Source organism: Rousettus aegyptiacus, unplaced genomic scaffold (assembly GCF_014176215.1).
Source record: "Rousettus aegyptiacus isolate mRouAeg1 unplaced genomic scaffold, mRouAeg1.p scaffold_m13_p_5, whole genome shotgun sequence".
NCBI classification, from domain to species: domain Eukaryota; kingdom Metazoa; phylum Chordata; class Mammalia; order Chiroptera; family Pteropodidae; genus Rousettus; species Rousettus aegyptiacus.
In genome coordinates, this window is record NW_023416308.1 from 98,285,657 (window position 1) to 98,294,325 (window position 8,669).

Here is an 8,669-nt window from a genome sequence, read left to right on the forward strand (position 1 = left end):
CCTGGCCTGGCAGGGGCCTGGGTCATCCCACCCGGTAAGGAGAGGCTGTCTGTCACGCTGAGTCACGTTAGGGACTCGCCGTTCACTGGAGAGTGCCCGGAGCCTCTGGCCACTATTGGTTCGTAAATGTGAGATCAGGGAGCATATCACCCTCAGAGGTCCCAGGCATTCGCTGATGCCCACTATCCAGGTTTCCGGTCCGGAGGCAGCCTCTGCCAACGCAAGGACGTGCCCAGCTCGAGGGAGAGATGCTTTCGGCTTCCGGCTTAGGAACCAAGAATCTCCCACCTCTGAACTGCCGCTTTCCACCGCAAAGCAGAGGCGCGATGCTGGCACGCTAAGGGTGGAGATGAGTTTTTCTTTGAAGGACACCTGCATCACTGTGCAGAGCCTTGAGCAGCTCATTCTTTGCTGGCCCTGGGAAGGTGGATTCACTCGAGAGCAGAGCTGGCGAAAAGGGTCAAACGAGCACGAAAGGCAAAGGTGCCCAGTCCTGTCGCCCGGTTCAGGGTGCCCCCTCCACTTTAGGCCTTTCCCCTTCCTCCTTTCTCCAGCAACCTGCAGGTTTCCAGTTCATCCCGCAGCGTCGCACAGCTCAGAGCGCCGGGAAGCCGAGGAGAGCCGGCAGGGTGACGTCTCCAGGCTGTGGCCACGCTCGGCTGGGGAAAGCCGCGGTGCCCTCGCGCTTCTTCGCCTCCTGCCAAATGACTAGCGGGTTCGGTCCTCTTCCATTCGCAATTTGGACAGTGACTCAAGTGGCAAGCGTCTCTCTTTCTCTATCCCTCCCCCACCCCCAATACTTTTTAAAAACCATTGTCCAAGTGGGTTTCCCAGCCAAGAGATTCCTGTAGCCCATCAGGTCGAACTCCCAAGACTTTGCTTTCCCGAACTCTACGCGGGTTGTCCAAGATGGGGACCAGGTTTAAAACTTCCGATATGTAGGACATTTGCAGTCAGTGGCACTCTCCGATTTTTGCAAATTGGGTTCCCAGCAAAGTTTGCTTTCAATTTTGTCACCCAGGGCGGTCCCCTATCTCTCCTTTTCCTGTAACCTCCACCCTCAAGAGGCAAGAGTTCAGCTTCCAACGAAAAGTAAGGCAAGGCCACCTCTGTCCCTTCTCCCTAGAGATTGTCTCTCTCAACATTTGCCTGTTTTAAAGGCCAGGAACTGAGTCCCGCACTTGTCCTGAAGTGGAGCAGGTTACATGTGGGCTGGGAACTGGGGGCTTTGCTGGGGGATTTGAGGCTGGGGAAGAGGGAGGGAGCAAATGTCATGGCTAGTTCGCTGGAGCAGCCAGGGAACCGGAGCTAAGCGTATCCTGACGGGCTCTTAAAATGACATTGATTGGGACAAGCTGTTCCCCACCCCAGTAAGAGTTAATCTGCCTGTTAATCAAGGCACTAAGGGGCTCAATGCGAGTTTTATTAGCCATTGGAGAAAAGAGGCAGCAGTGAGGGATCAAAAGCAGGGATCCCACATATTTGTCAGCGCGGTCACCAAAAAAAAAAAAAAAAGTATTTTCAATTAGAGAACAATTCGGCGCTTTTCATCACTTCCTAACTCTGTTTTACAGATGGTGACTTAGAAACCTGGCTAGCGGGGAAAACCGATGCCCGGGGGCAGATGCGGGGAGAGAGGCAGGGGGAGGAGCTGCGGGTTTGACTCGCGGAGTTCGGCCAGGGAGAGTTTAAGAATTCTCAGCCTGGGCCCCTGAAGCCTTAGATTCTTCCCAAGAGGAGAGAGAATAATAATAATAATAATAAAAACAGAAACAAATAACACCACCAACATCGGCATCCATCCTTCCTGGTCAGCTCCCCACTGCTCAAGTCAGGCTTCGGGCGCCAGGTGGTGTCTGGCCCCTGCGGACCGCAGTCCCGGCCCGACCGAAAGTTTGCAAAGCGATAGGGACTCTCTTTCCATTTCTCTCGCGCTACCCCCTTCCGCCCTGGAGGGGCGTTAGGTTCCCTCCAGTTTCCTTTCAAATTCTAAAATAAATAAATAAATAAACGCCAGGCCCTGGGGAAATTTGAATAGTAGCTCATTCAATAATTCAAATTATATGAAAGGGTCCGAGGAGGGGGAAAAAAAAAAAAAGACCAGCCAACCACATACGCCCTCGGATTAAAGAGGGCACAGGAGTGAGAAGGCGACAGAGGAGGTCCCTGGCTTGCCCTGGGCGCGGGGCGACGACTCTGGTCAGAGGTAATTATGTCACTGCGTTTTCTCGCTGTGACAGCCGAATAAACACAATCTCCAGTAAACATCTCTAATGAGGGAGGAGGCCCGAGGATGGCTGGGTTTGATTTATGACTAGAGGAGAAGGTCCACTTCCCACAGCGAAGTGGGCAACCTGCTCTCCCCTCAGCTCCGGAAAGGAATCCGAAAAGGAAAGGACCCAGATTCAGGTAAGGTGCTCGGCGGGGTGGCGACTGCTCTCTCCTCACTGCTCTCTCATTCCCCTCTTTCCCTGGTGGGGTGGGCAGGGGGCGGCCACCGCTTGGAGTTGGGCAGTGGTCCCAAGCACCTGTCATAGGTATGCCTGAGATACAAACGCCTTCCAAAAATGACCCCCCTAAAGGTCTAGAGAGGGGGCGCCAGGAGCACGAGTGGTGAGCCTGGGCCTGACCTAAAGGCCTCCCCAAGCTCCTGGCGGGTGCTCCTGTGCTCCGGCGTTTCCGGCCGCTCCGGGCTGACCTCCCGGAACTTTCATCAAGTTTGGGGGCGTCCCTTCCCTGACCTACTTTGGAGAAACTTCTGGCATCCGGCTTGGGCCGTCGGGGGCAGGAGACCCGCGGGTGCTGCTCTCCCCGGCTCAAGGCGGCCGGGCTCTCCTGGCGCCCACAGACTTTCCGCCCAGGCAGCGAGAGCAGCGCCCGCGGTAACCCGAGCCCGTGTTCTAGCTCAGTGAGAATCGCTAATTATTAGGTCTTCCGAAGTGAAGCTCAAATCACACGCTGGGGTTTACGCGCTGCCCAGCTCTGCTGGCAGCATTCTTTAGTCCTCAGCTCCTTTCTGAGAAACGAACTCCCGTCTCTACGACTTTGTTTCCGTTCGGCAATCTATACTTTGCAACCGCGGGAAACTTTTGCTGCACTTCTCCCGACCCGCGGCGGGGCGTTTCCACGCGTCCCGGGCGCGGGTGGGGACTTCTCCACGCGTGAATGTTAACTGCGATTCGGGGGAGTTCTGGGTGCCAACTGCAATCCCCCCTTCCTACATTTCTCACGGTCGCGAACAGCTTCTGCAGCTGTAGCAAACAGATCCCCATTTCCCTCTCCCCGTACCTCCCCTCCCACCCCTCATCTCAGCTCAGCACCCGTCTGGAAGTCCACTCTGGGGACTGGAACATTTTGCTACTTTTGCAGAAAAGCACTCTAGGCAAAGACAAAACACCCCCTCCTCCCTTATCCGATTCTGCCCCTTTTACTCCCCTCTATCTTTGTAAGCCTCCTTTTAAAGGCAAAAATCAAGCCCCCGGGCTACTTGGGGTGGGCTTGCATTTATGGGCACCGGTCGCAGGCAGCGGAGAGGCGGCGCGGGCCCCGAGCGGAGCTGGGGCGGGAGCCCGGGCGGTTACCTGGGAGCGGAGGGCGGGGAGGCAGGTGAGCCTGGCGGCGCCGGTTCCCACACTTCTCACCGCCGCTCGGCAGGGAAAGTGGCAGATCTGACAGCCGCGTTCTACGCGAGGACCTGCCCCAGAGTTTAAATGTCAATGATAAGAAAAGAGGGTGCTCAGGCAGGCGCTAACTTTCCTTAATATCCATGCCAGCGCGGTTCTCATTGGCTGCGGGACCCGCGTGACGTCATGGCGGCCAGAGTTGGGCTTAGCTCCGCGCCCACCAGCGCTCCGGCCGGGCGGGAGCCACCTCCTCCTCATCCCGAATCCGGCCCGCTCCAAGCCCTGCACAGGGCTTCCTGGGCCCGGCCCGCGACTGCCCATGCCCAACGCGACCCCAACCTGATCCATCCGCTCCCTTAGCGTGTTGCATCGCCCCAAGGAAACTAGTCCTCCCGAGCACGATCCTCCTCCGCTCCTGGAACGCGAGCCCCTCCCCTAGGCTTTGCCGTCTACATTGCCGAGTGCCCACCCGGTCCTCTCCTCCGAACCCCGAGGGAGTCACTCCATCAGAGGGACCCGCAGGTTGCACCGGGGTTGATTGGGTCCTCTAGCAGGAATTGTTTTTAAAAGGAACTCAAGCAGCGATGGGTACTCCAACCTGGCCCTTGGGCCTACAGGTCACCACCAGCTGGGCACAGATCGAGGTTCTAGGGAGATGAGCGATTGTTTCTTCCATGCTAAGCCAAAGTCCTTGCCAGGCCCGCTGAGTTCTCGTGAGGAGAGCCACAAATGGCACCTGCTTGGGCTTCCCTCGCCTCTTTGGCCTGAAAGGCTCCATTCACGTAGAAATTGTATGCGATTCTATTAATCTTTGACTGGGGAGTGGGGTAAGAGTGGGGGGTTAAGTGTTGCCTTTGTGGCCTCCAGGAGGAAAATAGGAAAGTCCCAGATTCTGAAGTCAAGATTTCCCTTTCTGGAGCCGAGGAAACCACAGAAATGGGGGCGGAGCCCCAGGATACTGACCTGGCGGTCTGTGCTTATCCTCTTCTCACATTCAGGGTAGGCTGGGAGATGGCTTCGCCAGTTGGGCCTGGCTGCCTTGGAATAGGGTCTTAAACCTGCGTTGTCATTCCGCCCCACCCGACGCCCGCCCCCGCCTTCACCCACGACAGGGGAGGAGGCTTCTCAATGTCCATTTCCTTCGTTCTCTGCTTCCATCTGGGTCTCGAACTTGGGAGTAACAGAGGTCGAGCCGAGAGGTTCAGAGGACGCTTGAGGAGGTGGCAGGAGGGGAAATGGTGGAGCATGGAGGTGCCTTTAGGCAGCTTGTGGGAGACCTGGCCCAGGTAGACGCGTGTGTGTGTGTGTGTGTGTGTGTGTGTGTGTGTGTGTTGAAGCTAGGAGGAGGATGCCTAGGCCTGAGGAGGGCTCCAGGGCCAGTTCCTGCACACTTTGCTTAGATGGGGGCGGCAAAGGGCGAGCGAAGCACAGATGGCGCGCGAGAGGTGGAGCGGTTCTCCCTCCCGCCCCTGCACACCTGGACAGGTGTGGGGTTCGCAACCCGCCGAGAGGAGGCTCCAGGCAATCCGCCTGTCAGCTCGCCTTGGCCAGACCAGCTAGCTTCTCCAGACTTGATTTTTTAATTTTTCTCAGTCCTTTGAGTTCCTGAGAGCAGGGTAGAGGTAGGGAGGAGAATAAGAGTCTGTTGGTGGAGACGTTTAAGCGTGTTCTTACTTATTTAAAAACAGTACCCACAATTTCCCCCATCCCACCCCCCTGGTCTTCCTGTGTCAGGGGCCAGGAGCTTCCGTCCTCCCACTGGCCACTCTAATCTGAGTCAGAACCCTGCAGTGGTCCTATCTCCCCACGCCCAACTCCGCTGGGGAGTGGTACTCAGAGAGGCATTTGCTCGGGTTTCTCCAACACCACTGGCCTCCTCCTGTGGCCTAGTTTCTTGGCAAGCACCCAAGCTCCCCTCCAGGACCTGGTCCAGCTCCCGGCCCCGAACGTCCTGAGGTGGCCCTCCACTCCACGGTCTGCCTTGGAGTTTGGACTACGTGTAGGCCCCGGGCCTGAGTAGGCCTCCCTAGCTCCCAGGTTTGTGTCAGAGGCTTGCTCCCCACCTACCCCCTCTGTCCGGAACCGAGGCTGCGGGGCAGGCTGCTCTGGGCTTGTTTGGAGTCCAGGCCATTAAGTGTGCACGGATCCCTGCAACCCGGCAGGGTGCTCGAGAGCGACGCTGGAAACGCCACGGTTCCAGCCTTCTTATCTGCCTGTCAATAAAGGGCGCGCTCGGGCGGCGCGGGAGCGCGGGGCGGTGTAGGCGAGGCCCCGCTAGGCCCTTCCGAGCTCCGGGCCAACGCATGAGCGGCTCTCCATTTGCCCTGGGCACAGAAGGCAGGGCGGGAGGAAGCTCGCGTCCGGGTCGCCGCCTGGGAGGCTGCAAGTTTAGCCGCTGCCGAAGCTTGGTCCCCCGGGTAGCTCTTGACCCGGGAGGCTGCCACCAGCCATGGGGGCGGCTCGGCCCGGCCCAACCCGGCCCGGCCCCTCGTAGTGCTCAGGATGCGAGGCCCAGCCTTGCTCCGCCTGGGCAGAAGCAGACTCTTTAGGCCACACCGCCCAGCAGTACGACTTGTAACCCCGAGATGAGGAGTGCAATCTGAGGTGGGCTGTTGGTGGGGTGCAAAGGGCCAGAAACAAGAATTCTCCGACGCCTAATGCAGTTCCAAGCTCTGATTCTTCACAGCAGTTATGAAAGAGCTCGGCACCGCCGGGCCCGCGGTGGCTCCCTGGTCAGCTCCGGCCTAGGACAGCTGGGAAGCCCAGAGCTTCCCCTCCGGTCTGTCCTAGTGAAGTGGAGAGTGGGGAAGAGATGAGGGACCTGAGATTAGGGGTAGGGGTGGAGGGAAGAAAGGTAAGAAATGGTTAGGGAGTGAGGCTGGACTAAAAGGAGACAGGGGCAGGGGAAGAGAGATCTGTCCTTGGCTTGAACTGAAATCTGTTGTTCTTGTCCAAGGTATGTGTTCTCTCTCTCTTCCTTCCTCTCTTCTCCTCTTTCCCTTTAACTACTTTATGCAAATAAAGCGGCTTCCAGATTGGAAGCCCCTCCCGCAGGATCCGTGCTACACGATGGTAGATGGGAATTGATTTAGTATTTGTCTTTTCCCTGAGAATGGCCATTAAGTCTTGAAACAATTAAAAAGTAAAAACAGATTTTTCTACTTGAGTATTTTAATTTCATGTTATTAAGTCCAGATGATAATGCATCCTGTTAACTTATATTTAAAAAATTTTTATTCCTGGGTGGGTGCTAATTTATAAAGGGGTTTAATGAAACTTTTCGTTTAAAAATTTATAGAAAGAGAGGGGAAGTCTTCGGCTAAGTGAAAAAAAAAATACTGCGTGTATTTTGTGTCATTTCAAATAGCTGTACATGACAGAAATCCATATATCATCTCAGGATTTAAATTTACCAGACAGTGCATTTGGTTCTGACTCTTTCTTCCCTCTTCTTCACTTTCTTTTCCTTAAATGACAAGCTTTTTAAAGAGCTTTTGTAAATAAAAACTGGAGGAATGTATCGTGAATCTGAGCATCAAAAAGGAAAATATTTAGCAAGATAGTATTTGTCATCTTTTCACCCGAGTCTAAAAGACTGCATAATGACATTCTTATATGCGATATTGTGGTCTCGCTGCTGTTCAATTATTTTCTTGCACTCATTCAAAGAAATATTTAGCTTCTTCTCTCTTCCATCCATTCTACTCCGCCATAAAGTTTTCTTGGACATTGGGGAAATTTCTGAATCTTTCCAGTTAGCTTTCCTGCTAAGAAAAATCTCCATCACAATCAATTCGAGAAAACTCTGCTTTTCCTTTCCTTCTAAATATTTTCATGTTAAGTCAGTCAGTCTATGGCACCATGTTTGATTTCTTTCTCTCCCTTGTCCGGGTGGAGACTGAGACATTAGCTGAATTCCCCGGGGGTGATTGGATGCAATTCGCTGAAAGTAGACAGGCACGTCCTGGATGTTAGAAATTCACTTTTTCTCAACGTGACAAGGCCGCCTTCGATCTACAATTGTATTTGAATGGGCAATGAGCGGAAAGATCTCTCATCATTAAGCCTGCTTCTACTTTAGCAAAATAACGAGAGCCTCATTTGCACACAAATGCGCATAAAACTGGGATTCCCTGCAACTCTTTAATAAAAAAGGGATGGCTGAGTAATTTAAACTGGAGGTGAGAAGAGGGGGGGGGGAGAGAGAGAGAGAGAGAGAGAGAGAGAGAGAGAGAGAGAGAGAGAGAGAGAGAGAGAGAGAGAGAGAGAGAGAGATGGGGGCATTTCAAAAGCATTTCCTCCCTTCCCCCCAAAGGTCCATGTGATCGAGTTGACTTTTTTTTACTTTAAATCTTAAATAAGATGTGAGTTGTAACAAGAGGATTGGCACTTACTCTGTGACCCTTATAATTGGATTAAATATAGACTGAGACGTACAAAAACACACCAGGATTGACACCTGCCAACTGGACTTCCTTATGATTGATTGTGATGCTTCGTGCTGGCAACAATAATGAAATAAATTGTACGGATAAAACAGCACATTTGTCATTTCCGTGCCATGAGTGAGGAAGTCAACGAGTTAGGCAAGCTGTTAGCTGACAGGCGCGAGCGGGAGGCAAGCTAAAGAGATAAATAAGGATTCCAGGCATTGACAGGACAAATTATAACTTGTCACAACCTTTTTAAATTCAGAAGTTTTCAATTAACATATATATTGCTGTTACATATAAGATAAGGGGGCACCCACATAAACACATGGGATGCGCAGGGACCCTCTGAGCACCAAGGGATTGGGTGCCCAGGCCTCTCTAGCTTCATTTTCAGGTGAGGCCCGGAGGGCACCTACTGGCCATGGGTTCCCTGCCTGTCTGCAGGCACCACGGGGCTTGGTAAGGTGGGTGAGGGCATGTTAGGCTGAGGGGTGGCTCCTTCTTTTGTTCAGATACACAAGTCGTGGATCCAGCACGCTTTCTTCACAGAAGCAGAGCTCCCAGCCCAAGGGAGAGCCTTAGCAAGGCCTGGGCCCAGGTCTGACAGGACTGT

The 8,669-nt window shown here is 53.9% G+C and overlaps 1 protein-coding gene across 3 annotated transcripts in view; it reads right to left on the bottom strand.

Annotated features, from left to right (window-relative positions):
• Positions 1 to 3,729, bottom strand: part of PAX6 (paired box 6) — a 28,750-nt gene extending 25,021 nt beyond the window's left edge. For all 3 annotated transcript variants that reach the window (XM_016147063.2, XM_036220561.1, XM_016147059.2), the window contains exon 1: positions 3,582 to 3,729. The gene's annotated coding sequence lies outside the window, so the exon portion shown is untranslated. The remainder of the gene's footprint in view (positions 1 to 3,581) is intronic.
• Positions 3,730 to 8,669: the final 4,940 nt, after the last annotated feature.